Raw genomic sequence first — 18,379 nt, forward strand, 5'->3', positions numbered from 1 at the left:
AAACAGCATAGAACCTGAACAGACTGCAAGTTACTTGCAGGCTGTTCTGGTTTTATGCTGTTTGCACATAGCCATTTTCACTTTTTCTCTGAGTAGAACAGGGTTAAACTGGGCTCATGTTCACAAGACAGTTATTAGACTACTGTCTAAAAATAAAAATAATTATCAAAATATAATATGCCAGAATTTCATAATTTTGTGTCAAACTTGGCAATATCCGCCTCTATCTATTTCATTATTCGTGTAGAATAGTTAGGCCAGAATTTTTTAATAAAATGATTTTCGGACCTGCCAACTCAAATTTTTGATGAAGAAAAAAAAATATATTAATCTTTTTTTTTCGGATGCCAAAAGGTGGCTTTTAAACACGAAACGCTTGTCCGGTTTTAGAAAAAGTTCAAATGAGTTATAAATCATCAAAATAAACCCAGTTTTAATTACCCACATTATTACATGAACCTCCTTCATGGTGTACATGTGCTGGAATTTACCAACAGCTACGCCATCATTGTTTGTGCAAGAAGTTGAAGAACGCTACAACGCTTTCATCAGCAAAGTCTGCTAATTTCCCAATAATTATGCAACCGTCAAATGAAATCGTGAATGGAATCGATTTGTAAGTTAATATTGTATTATTTCTTTACAATTTTTTAAAATTGATAGTATTAAAATGACTAAAAATTATTATGAAAGCAATAAGAAAAGAACGATTTTAATGTAACAGGTGCTCGCAATGCGAAACCCATTAACGCCTATCAACTTTAAACATTCCATATTTTACGCACAAATACGGTCATATTTTAGAGAATAAAATTTAGTGTGTTGTTTAATGTAGTTGTAGTGACAAATTTGTGCATATAATGTGTTTTTTCGTTATTTTCAATGGGTACGAAACTTCTGTTTTGCTCCGAACTGGTTTGTACCAAAATGTCAAAAATCGCAAAATCAACAGTTTTTAAAACCATGCATGTCCAAATAAAATAGTCAAGTTTATGGGGGTTATTATCGGATTAACAGCTCCTTTGTGACATTGAACTATCAATTATGTTATCCTGGGATAAACTGTCACGAAGATCAATAATTATAACGATTATCAGAGACGTAGGTAACTTTTTTATCTACGTCTCTGCGATTATTAGGGACGCTTTTTCCTTAATCAATACCATGACAAAAACACATGTAAACTTGTTTCAACAGGCATTTGTGAGCATTTGTGTTTAACAGTTCCATTATTAAATTGTTCTGGGAACGATATATTTTAATTAAGATACCAACTTTTTTTTCAATCAAAAGTAGGTCCTTCACTCAATGTACTATATTTTGGATATGTTAAAATTCGGACATATATAAAGATAGTGACATTTATGTGTTGATTTATTGTATATAGTTTGTACAAATATGTTTTGTGTTATTTCAGACAACAAAAATGGATGATGGCCATTATCCATTTTGGGCCTTTCTGTCAAGAAATAGATGTGAAAAAAATATTCATTTTATTGAACCTGGAAATCAACCACCACAACTAACAGAAAACCTTTTAACAAAAGGGTTTGTTTTAGAATTTGTGAAATTTGATAATAAACAGAAGTTGATGTATATCATGTCCAAATGACCAAATGTATAAACTGTTTAACAATTTGAATTGAGATGCTTTATTTTCTGATGTTTGATTTATTTTTCCTTTCAGACGATATACATTTGTGTGATTCTAGGTTTTAATAAAAAATTCTGAAACATTTATGCAGCATACCGTTACATTATTGTTAACGTTATTATATTTTGTTGGTTATCTGGTTTATCAAGTGGAACAAATGCTATTTATATAAAAATAAAGCTTTTAATATTAAGACTTATGAAGGTACTTATTGTTATTTATGTCTTAACATACTTCTAAGAGTAATAAAAATATAGTAAATGCCATTATTCATTAATGTATTAAGGTTCCTTAAATGATTGTCCTTATTGATTAAGTTTGAATTACGGGCGGTTTTGACACCGCGATAAAGTGGCGACATCTTTTTTTGGGCCAGTGAAACCCCTGAAAAGACGCACAGGTACTATGACCAAAATGCTCAGCAAAAAATTACCAAAAAGTTTTTTATAGACAAGCAAAAAAATTGCATAACTTTTGAACTAGTTAAGATATTTTTAAAATTCAAACTAATTTAACAACTGCACATCAAGACCTACAGTCTGATTATGATCATTTTGCACATCAACATGTTTGAAAAAAATCACTGTGGTTGCTTAGTAAAAAGAACTTCTTACCATAACATTTTTAAAATGAGTGCATATTTGGTCACCTATCTTTTTTTCCGTCCTCCTACCCAACACTTTTAGAAAAAAAATCCAAAAAATCATTTTAATAAAAAATTTTGGCCTTAAGAAAATTATCACCAGTGGAAGCCTGTATACATTCACACACATGACATTTTTTGTTTTGGGTTCTAAATCTATTCTTTATTCTTAAGTCTAAAAATGGGTTGGTGAATACAGGCCCAAGTTAAGTCTATTTGCGAAACAACTACATTGATGTTATCCAAATATAATTATCAATAAATTAAAAATATACTTTACCGAATCCATATAAAGAAATCCAAAAGCAACCCAACACCTCAGAATAAATTATCAAAATGAACTTCTTCTGAGCAACAGGTTTCCAAATATGACTAGGAATTCACAAAGTTCTTCCCTCCAAGAAATCCTGCAGGTGCCCATGCAAGTCACACGGGCCCTGCTGTTTGTTCAACAGTTCAAGTTTGACAATCAAACAGGTACCAGTCTAAGAGTAACAGATGGGTTTCCTCTTTCTGATTCTATTTGAGGGAATTTTGAGACAAATATGCAGAAATCATTAAGCAGTCAATCATGGGTTATTGTTCTAAAGGTGCAGCTCACATTAAGGCTCTGGGACCAAGCCTTTGATCTCTTACATCACAGATTTCCCTCCAAATTCGTCTGCAGGTGACTCTGTGACAGTTGCAGAAATATCAAACAATCTTTGATTGGAAATTAATAATAGAAATGAAGGAGAATGCCTTAAATGAAAGATCAAAGGGTCGAGTCCCAAAAATGGAAATGTTATGAGATTTTCTTTCATGGTCAGCTGACCTTTAATCAGGGTCATCAGGGAGACGAGAGACAGCATTGATTTTATTAACTCTCTTGACCACCACATGCAGCAAGGTAAACTGTTTCAAGTTAATAGCATTTTTCTTACCTGATATTATGGTTTGTGATAAAGAACCTTCACAGCTTTTTCAACATGGGGTGTCTTGGCCAAATACTTAAAAACCTGAAATGAACAACAAAAACATTCACTTTGAATCACTGCATGGTAAATATTTAACAATTAAAATCATAAGTCAACTGTTTATGGCTTCAATATTCCAATTAAAGAAACCACTAAGATGTCAAATTATAAGCGAAAGTCTCTTTGTTATCAGCCTGTAAATCAGCATTCATAATGAAAGCATTTGCCATTTGATTGCTTTGACAAATGATTGAAAGCCTCCTTAAGATATCATCAAAGATATAACTGTCCGTTCCCCGCCCCAACGCTGTCATTACAAGAGACATTAATGCGCGGGTCATCTCAGGCGGTTCAAATGCTGCGATTACAGTACAGTATGACCACTTGACCTGTCAGCTGCCCCTTGGTCAATAATGGACACTTGCAATTATGACTTTACATAAATTGTTTGTAATGGAATTGAGCCTGGCTCTGAGAAAATGGGGCTAAATGCATGTGTCTAAAATGTTGTCCTAGATTAGCCTGTCCAGCCTGCACAGGCTAATCAGGGATGGCATTTTCCACTTTCATGGTATTAATTGTTTAGAGGAAGCCTCTTTTTAGCTAAAATCCATTTCAGGCTAAAAGTGCCTCAATCATAAAAGGCACTTTCAATGCATTCAAAACAAAAATATGTGTCTTACTTGAATCAAAGGCAACATGCTACAGCTTATGTTGGTCATTTTATTTATATATGGAAGAAATCGTGACACCACATTCACTACACCACTGTGACATTTATTAGTACCTAAATGCCACAATAAATTGATCAGATGTTTGTTGGATATGCAGCATCAAAAAATCATAAAATGAAATACAAATATTGTTATTTTTGTGTTGTGCCTGCATGGTCCATTTCGACCCGCCTAGTTTTTTAAAGCAGAGCTGGTTTTTTTTTCTATTCACTTTTACAATTATGTAGTTTATTATATATATTGTTTATTTTTTATTTAAAAGTAAATAGTACAAAAAGCATTCAATAAGCATAATACATTGTGTAGATTTTGTTTGTTTTATTCTGCGCTTTGCATTTGCCTCTGATAACAATAATAGAGGAATAAAAATAACAAATAAATGTTATAGCCTTAGCTCACTCGAATATTATAGGGCCATGTTATATCTAACAAACAACTGATCCATTTGTTGTGGCCAAATAAATTACCAAATGTTGCAAGAACAGAGTTAAATGCTCTGCCTTTCAGATTGTCTCTGATTGATTGTCCAAGGATTAAAATTGATTAAATAGAGCAAAAGCTAATATTTACTACTGAAGTATAACTGAGCATTATTTACCCCCCCCCCCCCCCCCAAATATAGTTAAGCACGCTTTAGTAATTGCCACTGCAATATAAATCATTTGCTAGCTCAATCCTTGATAAAGCTAAGATAATAATTATTGATTGATTAATTAAAGTGGTTCTCTTGATTCCTAGTTTTTTTGCTTCAAACATCAGAGCTATGATTCAAACCCGGCTTTAACAGAAATGCTCAAAACAACACGATTTCTTGTATTACTCAACAAGCTACACTTCCTCTCAGTGACATTTTATTTCGCCCTAGGAAAGTTGGCGAGCTGAAAACAACCAAGTACAAAGCCTACACCTGTTAAGTTACCATAAAGCTACTTGATGAGCAAACAATATTGATGATTTTACAACTCTTTAAAAAAAAAATGTATTTTCAATTAAATTGTCACTCTTTTTTTACCTTTGATATTTATCTCATTATAAATCCATGACCATCAATATTGATGTCAGTAATATTTTGCTGATGGCAAAAGGTTTTGCTGCAATAATTTGTGAATGTATCTATTAAAACATTTAACTCATAAATAACTTCAGATAAACTCAACTTTAAGACTTAAATTGTTGGTGTTATAAATAATAATTGTGACTGTCCACCATTGGCATTTTATGAACCAGAATTGTTTATATTATAGAGTCGTGTAGCTATTATCTAGCAGTCCTTAGCAAACAATTTCACATGACATTGTATGAACATGCCATAAATGTTTGACAGAGTTTGCATTACAACTTTATAGACAAAATCCTTTCCAGTCTGTTGCAGCATACTCCTAACTCTGCCTAGGACGGTCCCAAGCCCGCGCTGAAAAAGGAGGAGGGTTGGGCGTGGGGCTAGCAACCTCACCCCGTGAAAAAATGCTTGCTACGGAAACGACAACAAGGGAACAAACAACAAACGGCGCCAGGAGCGAAGCAGACCAGGCAACTGGACTTATGAAAGATGGGGATCAAAGCCGCAAGGACGTCTTCACCCAGATAGCAGAACTCTTGACGCCAAGCAGAAGATGAGTTTCGGAGAAGTCATCATCTGGTCAAGAAGAACTGACAACGACCACCGGGAAGGAGTTGCCGTCATCATCAGCAAGAGCAAGGCCAACACTGTTCTACAGTGAAAACCTGTGAACGAGCACCTGCTGTACGTCAGGATGAACTCCAAGTACACCAAGCTGTCTGTTGTTGTAGGCTAAGCACCAATAGACAACGCGGAAGAAGAGGACAAGGATGCATTCTACGACGCCCTTCAAAGTGTTTTAGAATACATCCCCCAACACCACGTGCTGATGTTGCTTGGCGACTTCAATGCTAAGGTTGGCTGCGACAACAAAGACAGAGAGAGGACCATGGGACGACATGGAGTGGGTGTGATCACCGACAATGGGGAGAGACTAGTCAACTTCTGCCAACAGAACGACTTGGTCATAGGAGGGACCCTGTTTGCGCACAAGGAGATCCACAAACTAACATGGACATCACCAGACCGCAGGACCCAGAACCAGATTGACCACATCATCATCAATGGTCGGTGGAGGCACTCTCTGCAGGACATGCGTGTGATGTGACATGCAGACATTGGCAGCGACCATAGTCTTCTGGTGGCCAAGGTGACTTTGAAGCTCAGGAAAGCCAAGACAGGAGACATCAAGAACCAACGCTACGATGTGGTCAAGTTGAAAGATCCAAAAGTAAAAGAAGAGTTCAGGCTAACCCTCAGGAATAGATTTAGTATTTTGGAAGATGAGGTAGCACTGACCATCAAGGGCTTCAACAGAGTAATGAAAGAGACAGGAGAGGAAGTTCTAGGCTTCAGAAAGAGCAAGAAGACAGAATGGATCTCAGAAGAAACGTGGTCTCATATAGAAGAAAGAAGACAAATCAAAAAGAAAATGCTGGACACCAAATCCCTAAGACTTAAGGAAAGAATTTCAAAGGAATATAGTGAGAAAGACAAGGTGGTGAAGACATCAGCCAGAAGAGACAAGAGGAGGTACATAGAGGCTGGCAGAGGAGGTGGAGACAGCAGCCGAGCACAATGACATGAAGACAGTGTACCAGAACACTAGGAAGCTGAAGGGCGACTACGGCCAGCACCATAACCTTCCCGTCAGAGCTGTAGACGAAACTTATGTCACTGTGGAAGAGGAGAAGCTGAAGAGATGGAAGCAACACTTCGAGTCCATCCTAAACCGCCAAGACCCACCAACCCTAGCCGACATTCCTGAAGCTGAAGAGGACCTTGACAACAACCTCGGCAACATCACTGTAACGGAAGTCAATAAAGCCATCCATATGCTGAAGAATGGGAAGGCGCCAGGCGACGATGGAGTGTGCCCTGAGATGCTGAAAGCAGAAGACACAGTGACGCCGCAGCTTCTTTTCCAGATTCTTCAAAAGATTTGGGAAAGTGAAGAAGCGCCAAGCGACTGGAAGACCGGCACCATCGTCAAACTACCCAAGAAAGGAGACCTTGGGAACTGTAACAACTGGCGAGGCATCACTTTACTATCTCTCACCAGTAAGATCTTCAGCCACATCATCCTCCAACGCATCACAACAGCAGTGGACGGTATCCTTCGCCAGGAACAGGCAGGCTTCCGGAAAGGCAAGTCCTGCATCGACCATATCTTTGTCCTGAGGCAGACCCTTGAGCAGTCCCATGAATGGAATGGATCCCTCTACGTGGTTTTTGTGGACTTCAAGAAGGCCTTCGACAGCCTACACCGAGACTCCATACATGCCATAATTTTTCAGACCAATTCCGGGACATTGAGTTAAATTGTCTGGGACTTTTGCCGATTTTCCGGGACATGTATTAAATGTAGCGATATTTATAGACATATGCATTTTGGTACGTTTTTTTTTGTTTCGCATCGTTAATTGCAAAAGTTCGAAAGCCTTTCCGAAATACACTTGATCTATTAACGTAAAATTAAACATTACTACTTCCGTTACTAGATACAAGCCACGTGTTTTCAGTGTAAGCGTTCTAAACATAGATGGTGACGTCACTGCGTTATTGTTATTAAGACCGGTGTGTAACGCGTAGTTGTTGATACGCCTTTATTCATTTATAACATTTATATAATTAATTTAGGATGACGTTTTTATATGCTTACTTTTTTACTCAACTTCTTTGTCCGTTAAACGTGCGATCATAAACTGCTTTTTATTTTTTACTCAGCAATGTTGGACTTCAGATGTGTGAACAACTATCCTTTGCCCTTACGCAGCGGGATATAACGACATAGTAGATTAAAGTCAATTAACAACCACATTAAACAATGCCGCCTTTTCGGTTTGACCGCGAACGTGAGACAATCGATATGATAACAGGACCCCTGTTAATTGATCGATTTTGACACGTAGCGTAGTCTGCTTATTCGGGTAGGCATTGTCATGGAGACGCTGCAGATATACACAGATTCGAGGTGCAGGTAAGCCTAAGATAAGGTACATGTATATATGGATTTTGTAAATTACGGGACATTTGACAGATATCTGGGACAGCGGGACAAGTTCTTCATTTCCGGGACTGTCCCGGACAATCCAGGACGTATGGCATGTATGCGAGACTCCCTCTGGAAGATTCTGCCACATTATGGCATCCCTCAGAAACTTGTCAACATCATCAGGTCCCTGTACGAAAACTTTGAGAGCAGAGTCATCCACAACAACCAGCTCACTGAACCATTCAAGGTGGAAACTGGAGTAAAGCAAGGATGTATCCTCTCGCCGCTCCTCTTTTCAATGGCAATTGACTGGATCATGCGCCGCACCACAGAGGGAAGGAGGCAAGGAATACGGTGGACGCTGACCTCGCTGCTAGATGACCTGGACTACGCTGACGATATCGGGCTACTTGCTAGCAGGAACCAGGACATCCAGCAGAAGACACAACAGTTGGCACTGTCAGCAAGCACCATAGGTCTCAGGGTCAACATTGGAAGGACTCAGGTCATGAGGAAGAACACCAGAGTGGGCGACCCAATCACCATCAATGGCCAGCCTCTGCAATATATGGACAAGTTCAGTTACCTGGGCAGCAAGGTCACCACAGGTGGAGACTGTGCAAGGGAGATCAACACCAGGATCAGCAAAGCCAACCAAGCCTTCGCGATGCTGAAGCCCATCTGGAGGACCACAAGTCTTTGCATGCACACCAAGCTCCGCATTTTCAAGAGCAACGTGCTGAGCGTCCTTCTATATGGTTCTGAGTGCTGGAAGACCACTGCTACCATCGAGCGCAAACTGGAAGCCTATCAGAACAAGTGCCTGCGCCAGATCATGAAAGTCTTCTGGCCAAACATGATCACGAACATGGAACTGCATGAAAGAGCTGGCACAAACAGCATCGCTGAGACCATCACTTTGAGGAAATGGAGATGGCTAGGCCACGTCTGCAGAATGCCACCCAACTTGCTACCCAGGGTGGCACTGAGATGGACTCCACAGGGGAAAAGATACCGTGGACGACCGAAAGAGACGTGGTGCCGAACCGTGGAGCGAGAACTCAAGAACAGAGGCCTCACTCTGCAGACAGCACCCGCAACAGCATGTGACAGACCAAAGTGGCGCTCCCTTGCCGTGGCCTCAAGCACCAGATGGCGCAGAGAGGACTTTAGCCAATGGCCTATTGTATACTGCAAATCAGAAACACGTATCGCAGTTAGGTGCGTGTTTATCCAAAGACTTTGATTCCCGGATGCTGGCAGTCGATATAGATAACGTTTACAATAGGTAATATGTTTCGCATCATTCCATGAAAGATTGCGTTGCTTTGTGGAAGCACATCCGCTTATGGATCATGATAACACGGGTTCCAATCCGGGAGATGTCAAGTTTTTTTCAAACTTTTTTTCTTATTATAAGACTTTAATAAGACTATTAAAAACATTACAGATTTGTAAGCAATCATATCTAATGACATGTGAATAAGGGCCAAAATCTGTTAACAAGTCCATTAAAAAACGTGGATGGGAACGACATTTCTATTAAATAATTGTATTTCCACAACTTGTTTCATATATGCCATCATTTAAATAAATATGTTCCAAACTTTTTTTGCTAACGTTTGCTACTCAGTTATGTGTTTTAAACAAAGTGAATCTCATCGTATTTTATTTTGAGGTAGGTTACCTTAAATAGTTTTAACATGTAAGTGTCTTGTTTTTTGCAGAAGACTGTCAATTTTTTCAATACAATCCACCTAAAATATCAGTACAAAATATTGCCCTTCTCACATGTCAATTTGTTTTTCATTGTTTTGAAGGGCCACAGAAAATAACCAATTCGACAAACAATTATAAAACATTATAAAATGGTATTCAATTTTTTATGTCCCATTATTATGTCCCAATCAACAAACCAAAATGAATCAAAAAGATCAAATTAAAAACTACAATATATCCACCATGAACATATAAAATATGATCAATGAAAAATATATTCAATTCATTACATAATTTCTAGACGATTCTAACATAATTTAAAATAAGTACCAGACCCAGTTTGAGTAACCCATAATCATGTTTGAGGAACAAACAACTTGCTCAAAGGGGTCCACACATTAACTGAAACCATGAAAGTACATATCTTTTCATTAAAAAAACAACTAAAGATTGCCAAATTGTACTTGCTGAAAAGAAACTTAAGAGTCTGTCAAATATTGACAAGGCACTTACTAAAAATTAACCTCTATATGTATAAAGTGCATGTAAACCTCAGAACTAAAAATATAATGGGTAAAGCTCTGAAAAAACAGTGTTAAAAGCATGTGCGTAAGTGTTTACCCATATTAGCCTGTGCAGTATGCGAACGATATTCAAAGACATAACTTTCCCTTTTTATGATATTTTTTATTTAACAAAGTCTGGTCTTAGCAAAAATCTATGCAGAAAGTGTCGCCCCTGATATTCACCTGTTTGGACTGCACAGGCTATTCTGGGACGACACTTTAAGCACATTAACTCTTTCGGTGCTGGAACCGAATTTTGAAGGCCTTTGCAAACAGTTTGGGTCCAGATGAGATGCCACAGAACGTGGCGTCTCATCAGTATCCAAAGTGTTTGCTATTCTGATAGTATTCTTTGAAAAAATCACAGAAAATGCTAATTTTAGAAATTCAGCAGACAACATTTTAGCAGACGATAAATTTCCCAGCGTGCAAAGGGTTATGCACATTAATTAAACCCCCTTTTCAAAGAGGGAGGCTAAATTGTAAGAGGACCAAATAAAAATCAAGGGAGAGTAGCTTGGTGCGAACTATGGTTTGCGGTGCAAGATATTAACTGGCCTACAATATCTAGTTGTGAACTCTGATCAAAAAAGATTGTCAGATAAATATCTCACCCACTGCTTCAAATGATTTGCTTCGGGTACTGTAGGTTAGTCTGCTATTGATAAGGGGGCAATTACACGTCAAATTTCCAATATGATATTGAAATAGGACTACAAATAATTGCTCTGATGCATTCATACTTCAGTTTCTTTCAGCAATCGATTTCAAAGAAGTGTTAAGTGAACAGGCCACGTGTCTTCTTATCTTTATATCAGTTTTAAAGCACATAATAAAAATAAAGAAGAGAAATTATTTAAACTGATACCAAACCACACCCATTTTGGGACTTTCAATGCTAAATCAGATACCAAACCACACCCATCAGATATACCAGGGTACGCTTGCAATCTTCACACTTAATTAGCAGGAGTACAGAGGTACATGTAGTATGTGTGAAAAGTGCGTGAACATTGTAAGTGTACCCTGGTATATTATAAACAGAACAGAACAGAACAGAAAAATACAATTATTAAACATCGAGGATACAATGCAGGTAGACATGCCTCCGATGAGATTGGGGTTGTTGACTTAATATTGGACCATAGCTTATTGCTTCAACAGATGGTCAAGACATTACATAGACAAAGATCATGAATTGCGTGTTTACAGGACATTAACTGTTAAATCCACTTATCAGACTAGTTCCCAGATTATTCACTTGCCCGTACCGAAAAGTTACTTATTTTCACCTTTAAATGGATCTTAATATACTGTGTAAGTTACCAGTAATCATACAACATGTCAATTCCAAGCCCTGGTAACATTACATAAGTTCTTAAAAACTTACTTTGTGCAATTATTGTTTACATTTTATACTAAATTACTGCTTTTGCCAAAAAATTTTCATTCAACCTTGCACAATTAAATTTGTAGTATAGTGCAAGCATTACAAACAGTAACTTCTTGAAAGTAAACTGATTGAAACCATGCACAATTTATTAAAATGATCACTCTTACTATAATTGCATAAAACATTCTTCAGACAATTAATGATTTAAAATCATGAACATTTTTTTATAATAACTTATATTCATATTGGTACATACACACATTCTACATGCTAAGGTCACCATCAGTGTATTGTGTATCCTACTTTTTCAAGTCATTATATTATTATCACAAACGTGTCCAGTGATGTGAAAAATCTGCGACATGTAACAATTGATGTGGAAAATCTGTAAAATGTCACAGTGAAGAAAAGGAAAGCATTAAAATATTACCAGGTGAATGACCTCAACAGTTCGCTCTAAGGATAATTACTTCTGACCACAAAGAATTATGCTAAAAGCCATGATAACAAATCTGCACACAATTAAAGAAGCACAAGATGCAATCTGGATCCTGATACAAAGATATTGTTATGGTTATAGGCAAGTTTTAATGATTGTAATGTGCAGTTCAGTATACTGTAGAATGCCTCGTCACTCAGGTAGTTTTGAGTAAGGTTGTTTACCCTTTCTTGCTCAGATGTGCATTTTGACCCGCTTGCAGTCTATAAGAAAATAAAATAAAATAAAAGACCATTCTTGTTAATAGCTCAAAGTTTTAAAGGCTTAATATCGCTCATTGGTCATTGTCGGCTTGGGTACTACGTACAGGTACCCCAGGTACTCTTAAGTACACTTAAATGTACCACGTGTACAGAACATATACTAACATGTACCCGGCCATTTAGACTGTAACGGAGATGTATTCCCGTCTTAAATCCGATGTTGTAAAACGCAATACGGAATACAAAACAAAATGCTCTTTGAAAAATAAATTCGGCAAAATGCTTTATGAGCAGAAGTTTTGATAATGTAGAGGCCATTTTACAGAATATTGACATAAATATGAACACAATTAATTTCAGACATAAAGCCGACAACAACCACTTCAGCACTGGAATTACCGGGTACGTTTCAGTATATTTTCCGTACCTGGGGAACATTAAAGTATTTTTAAGAGTACCCGGGGTACATTACAATAGAACCAGAGCCGATAATGACCAATCGAACCTTAATTTCCAACATATGCAAACAGCAGAAAACATGAAAAGCCTTCAAGTTACTCACAGGCTGTACCATTATGGTTTTATATTGGTTGCAATGGAAAAAGAGAATTATTGAAAACAAATGCCTTATTCTGAATCTGATCGAGTCTGTCATCAGAATGTTCAGCGCTTTTAAGTCTCCATCCATGACAATCATGCTAAATGTCAACTTCAATCATTAGCGACAAACCAGAATTATTCCTAAGTCTGTTAAAGGGAAATAGCAGGATTAAGAGTTTCAGCTTTTTCACCACCCAGTCAATTATATCGCTCTATATATTGATCATTTACTTTCTACGCACTTCTATGCAGCTGATACTTATTATTGAGTGATAGAATTGAGAATGCTTAAAGCTTAAATGAACAATCTAAAAATCAGACACAATAATTTGTGAGAGCGATCACAAATAATAATATTAATTAACCCTTTACCACTTAGATACGTATTTTGACACATTTGTAGTCCCATAGGAAGTCAAATTTAATTAATAAGTACCTTTCTTACTTAATTTATTTTGTTAAGGCTAAATTTCCAACCCTTCCCTTCTCGAAAAAGTGCACTAAATGCGCATTTAATGCGCATGTTATTGGCACCGTATTTTTTGCTTAACAAGTGCATTTTATTCTGTTAAAAAAAAACACTTTTTACTAGTGTGTTTATACATTTAAGTGTATTTTTTTTCCACGAAATAATACACTTAAGTGCGTTTATTATGATAATAAGTGCGCTTAAGTTTATTTTTGAGTGCATTTATACACTTGAGTGTATTTCAAGACATACAAATAATACACTTCATGGTCAAAGTAAATTTTTTAAAGCGCATTAATACACTTGAGTGCATTTCCAGTCATTCAAATAATACACATTACAGAATTAAAAGCAAATTATTTAAGCGCATTAATACACTTGAGTGCATTTCCAGTCATACAAATAATACACTTATCAGTAAATAAAGTAATCTTTCAAGTGCATCAATACACTTGAGTGTATTTTAACTCATACAAATAATACACTTCATGGAGTATTCAAAGTGAATTTTTTAAGCGCATTAATACACTTGAGTGCATTTCCAGACATACAAATAAAACATTTCATTGAGTATTCAAAGTGAATTTTTGTAAGCGCATTAATACACTTGAGTGCATTTCCACTGATACAAAAAATACACCTTACAAAAATGAAAGTGAATTTTTTTTTAAGCGCATTAATACACTTGAGTGCATTCCCGGTCATACAAATAATACACCTTACAGTATTAAAAGTGAATTTTTAAGCGCATTAATACACTTGAGTTCATTTTCAGTCATACAAATGATACACTTTTTGAAGTGTTGGAAGTGAATTTTTTAAGCGCATTATACGCTCAAGTGTACTTTTCATCACTTCAAATGAATATGCTTAACAATTAACCAAATTAAAAAAAAATCCCAGCATTTTGAGGTCAGCATTCATTCTTTAAATGAAAGGTTAGTGTAAACACATACATAAAAAACAAAAAGTACAATTCAATAGATAAATACACACTTTTATTAGAATGTTAAACCTTAATAAACAAAAACAAATGTTACTTATCTACATAACAGAGAGGATTCAAACGGGCTATTGCCTATCTGGAATTAACAATTGAAAATATCAAGCTCATACCAGTGATTTTTCTCCCCTCTGACTGATTAACAGCCAAATAAAGGTGGTTTCCACTTCAAAAATATTAAAGTTTTCCCCTCCTTAAGCTGAAATGTTTTCCCTATCATTTACTAGATTTTTATATATTACATTAATTCCAAATCCCTTTTTAATATGGACAAAAGCAGCAGATTTAATTCAATCATATTCTGGATCCTAATATATGATAAATGAACAGTATTCGTGAATTTTATATAAATCTATACCCTATTTTTAAGATCTTCCTTTTTTTGTTCATTATTGCGCTAAAACATGCCCTTCTGAGAGCCAGTACGTACAGGTTGTTTTGAATTTCAAAAGAAAATCACTGCATACATGCTGACAATATTTAGCAGCTTAGCCCCTGTCACTATATTTGTTGTTATACACTGTTCCTTACAAAGAATGCATTCATAAACAACCCTTTATAGAGCACTTCACCAGCTGATCAGGTCTGAATACTACTGTCATGGTCTGCGAGGCGCTTCTCGTGCATGATCTAATTTGAGATCAGGTCCTGAAAGATATTTTATAATGTAAGTGTTAAATATTGCTGTTATGGTAATCTTGTTCAACAGTTGCTATAAATATAATAAATTTAAATCAAAACAAGTTTGTTGGCTTGTTGTTTTTTGTTTGTTTATTTTTGCAATTTTAATCTCGTGATCACATGTGACTTAACGCTTTTCATAAATAATTTAAAGAAATTACGTTTGATAGAAAATACTGTTAATAAATGTACTAATATATGTGGTTTCCTTTGGCTGTGTGGACTGGTCGGAAGTGTGACGTCTTTGAATTGCAATAACCTTTATTATATAGTTTTACCTCTCAACAAATCCATCTTTTCTTGGTCAAGGACAAGCTACAGGGCACGGTTTCCCACTCCTGTTCCCCTCAAGTTGGCCTGCTCGTGCAGGATAAAACCTGGTATACATGTCCATACATCAGGTAGTCCCCTTTTTGCTCCCTTTTTTGGCAGGCGATGATGCACATTCTGTCCAATGGATCTTCCGATCAATGTAAATTTCACCTTGGGGTTTAACCTTCAAATATAAAATATAAAAGTTCTTATTAAATATGGGGGAAAGAAATCTGTTCATTAATGACAAGAAATAGGTATAAATAAATTTTAAGATGACAATAACCATAAAATACAGCCATAATAATTCAAATGGTGTTTTTTTCCTTAAAATTGCATTACATTTACTCATCCAGTTACATTTCCCAGTGACAATACATAAATATGATAATGATCATAATTAATTTAATTAAAAAGAGATGCAGAAATGAAAATACAAACCTGTTACAGCTGTTCTTCAGTATTCCAAAAAAAAGCGGCAGTTGATCACTTTAACCACCCACTTTGAATCTTCTTTGCAACAAACTTATTGTTGATTTACACATTGTAGTAAATACACATTGTTTTCATCACACAATAGTTCATGTGCTGAAAGAATACAAGACATTTGACACTAGAATTAATGTTGCTGAATTATACCTAAAAATTTAGCTCAATTTAAGTTGCTGAAACCAAATTGTTTACAAAAAATTACTTCCTGTGCTCCAAATAACTTGCTGTGCTCCAACCAATCAAAAGTGGTTTGTTTTCAAATAGATTGTGCCAGAACCAATCAAAATTCTATAAACACCCCTTTGTTTTGGCTAGATGGAGCACTGATAGGGATTAGTGTTTATGATGCTAATTGATCTCTTATCTGATCCTGATCTTATCTGATATTTATTGAATAATACACAGCACACTTAGCATATTATATTTAATTGTGAATATTTCCATATAACATACTGAATGGTGTTAGGAAATAAATATAATATTATAAATATTATTTAAATTGTCTTTTAAAATGTATGTTATTAGTCAATGTGGTAGACATTAATTGAATTGGGGTTAAATATCAGTGTAAGAAAGTTCAAATACTTGTTTTTTATGTTGTGGAGATATAATTGATTCGGTGTACGGAAGAAACCCCCTCCGGAACAAACCCCCTTCGCTGAAAACGGCAGGGCGGAAGAAACCCCCTTTCATAGTTTGCATACGCGGAAGAAACACCCTCGCTAGTTTTGCATAGGCGGAAAAAACCCCCTCGCTAGTTTTGCATAGGCGGAAGAAACCCCCTTCCATAGCGGAACAAACCCCCTTCCAGACGATTTAGTTACATTCAAACGCACGGTAATTGTTTACAGAAATTCACTTTCATTTTCAGAAAGTTCCCGGGAAGCATGATTGCATGATTAAATTTTTTTAAGACGAATGCTTCGGTTATTGAAGGAAAATATGTACGAAATATCTTCGTCACTATCGGCTCTGGGCGCTAATTTTGTTATTTTTATCAATCTAGTACAAGTTAACGCATATAAAATGGTATAATCTCACTGAAACGAGAGCAAGACAAATTCACACGAGCATCTCATCATTAAAAACTTGTGAACATACGGCCGGTACACCTCTTTACTCAGCACATAACAGTTTGGAAATAGATTTTCGCACCTTCATTTAATTATATAAAAGGTCCTTTAATGTACCGGCTATTGTAGATAATGATGAGAAGTTGTGTCATGATCGGCGCCTTTGCGGTTCGTGTGAAGTTATGTACAGTTTTGTTTAATTGCATTAGCATTCAGCTATAATTGTGTGATTTTAGGAAATGATTTGATCTTTGTAAATAAATGTAAATATATGCCTGTTTATCGTTAATAAATGCGTGTCTTTTTTCAACAACAATTTGTTTAATGTTTTCTAGTATATGCTTGCCGTGAACAAACAGCCGGTACACTCCTTTAATCAGATTTTCGCACCTTCATTCAATTATCACGATAACGATGTATGAGTTTCACAGATTGAATATTTAGTGTGTACATTTAACAACTTCATTAACAATTATTTCATGTGAACAAACGGCCGGTACATTTCTTTACTGTAAATCCGAAACACACTCCCGTAAGTTGGTGTTAACGCGTTTTGAATACGAAACACTTCCGAATGTAAATGTTACCGCAACGTTGAAATATTTTTGCAGTGTAAATTCTATTTTGTGTTGACTCTTTTTCTCAATAAAAAGGGCGCGAAAATTATGCAGCATAGATAGAAAGCGTGGGTGTATTGAGCGTTGTAACAAGCACACAACTAGGCATGGGATTGATGCATGTTCGGAGGGAATATTTCATCAAGTCTATAAATAGTCTATAAATAGTCACTTATGCCAAAATTTATTTGATACAAGACAAAAAATGGCAAGGTTTGTGTTAAAGAAATTATTGAGAGTTTATATTTACCAGAAAGTGCTTTAAAAATGTTATAAACGGGATTATCGGGAAATGAATATAAACTTGAAAAGTAGCAAGCATGCAGTAATAGTCGGGTTGAAACGGTCGTATTGGGGAATCGTTCGAGTGGGGATTTTACTACCTCTGTGGGAAAGACTTAACACTTAGGAAGGGGGTTTATTCCGCCTCTCTGAAAACACGAAGGGGGTTTATTCCGCCTGTCTGAAAACTCGAAGGGGGTTTGTTCCGCCTATGCAAAACTAGCGAGGGGGTTTCTTCAGCATATGCAAAATTTGAAAGGGGGTTTCTTCCGCTATTCCGTTTTAAGGGAAGGAGGTTTCTTCCGAAGGGGGTTTATTCCGGTAATCAATTGATTCTGGCAAGCCCACATAATTTTTTTGACACTTTCAATATTTTTAATTATTTACCCACAGCCTGATTTAGTTGTACTTTTCCCTTTAAAAGCTGC

The 18,379-nt window shown here is 36.3% G+C and overlaps 1 protein-coding gene across 2 annotated transcripts in view; it reads right to left on the reverse strand.

Moving 5' to 3' along the window:
* The window catches only part of LOC127876360 (myocyte-specific enhancer factor 2C-like), a 147,828-nt gene that overhangs the window by 117,351 nt on the left and 12,098 nt on the right, over window positions 1-18,379 (reverse strand). The window contains exon 2 of one of the 2 annotated variants that reach the window (XM_052421532.1): window positions 3,221-3,295. The exons of the other annotated variant lie outside the window; for it this stretch is intronic. The gene's annotated coding sequence lies outside the window, so the exon portion shown is untranslated. The remainder of the gene's footprint in view (window positions 1-3,220; window positions 3,296-18,379) is intronic. 2 annotated transcript variants of the gene reach the window in all.

Source organism: Dreissena polymorpha, chromosome 4, assembly GCF_020536995.1.
Source record: "Dreissena polymorpha isolate Duluth1 chromosome 4, UMN_Dpol_1.0, whole genome shotgun sequence".
Classification (NCBI taxonomy): Eukaryota; Metazoa; Mollusca; class Bivalvia; order Myida; family Dreissenidae; genus Dreissena; species Dreissena polymorpha.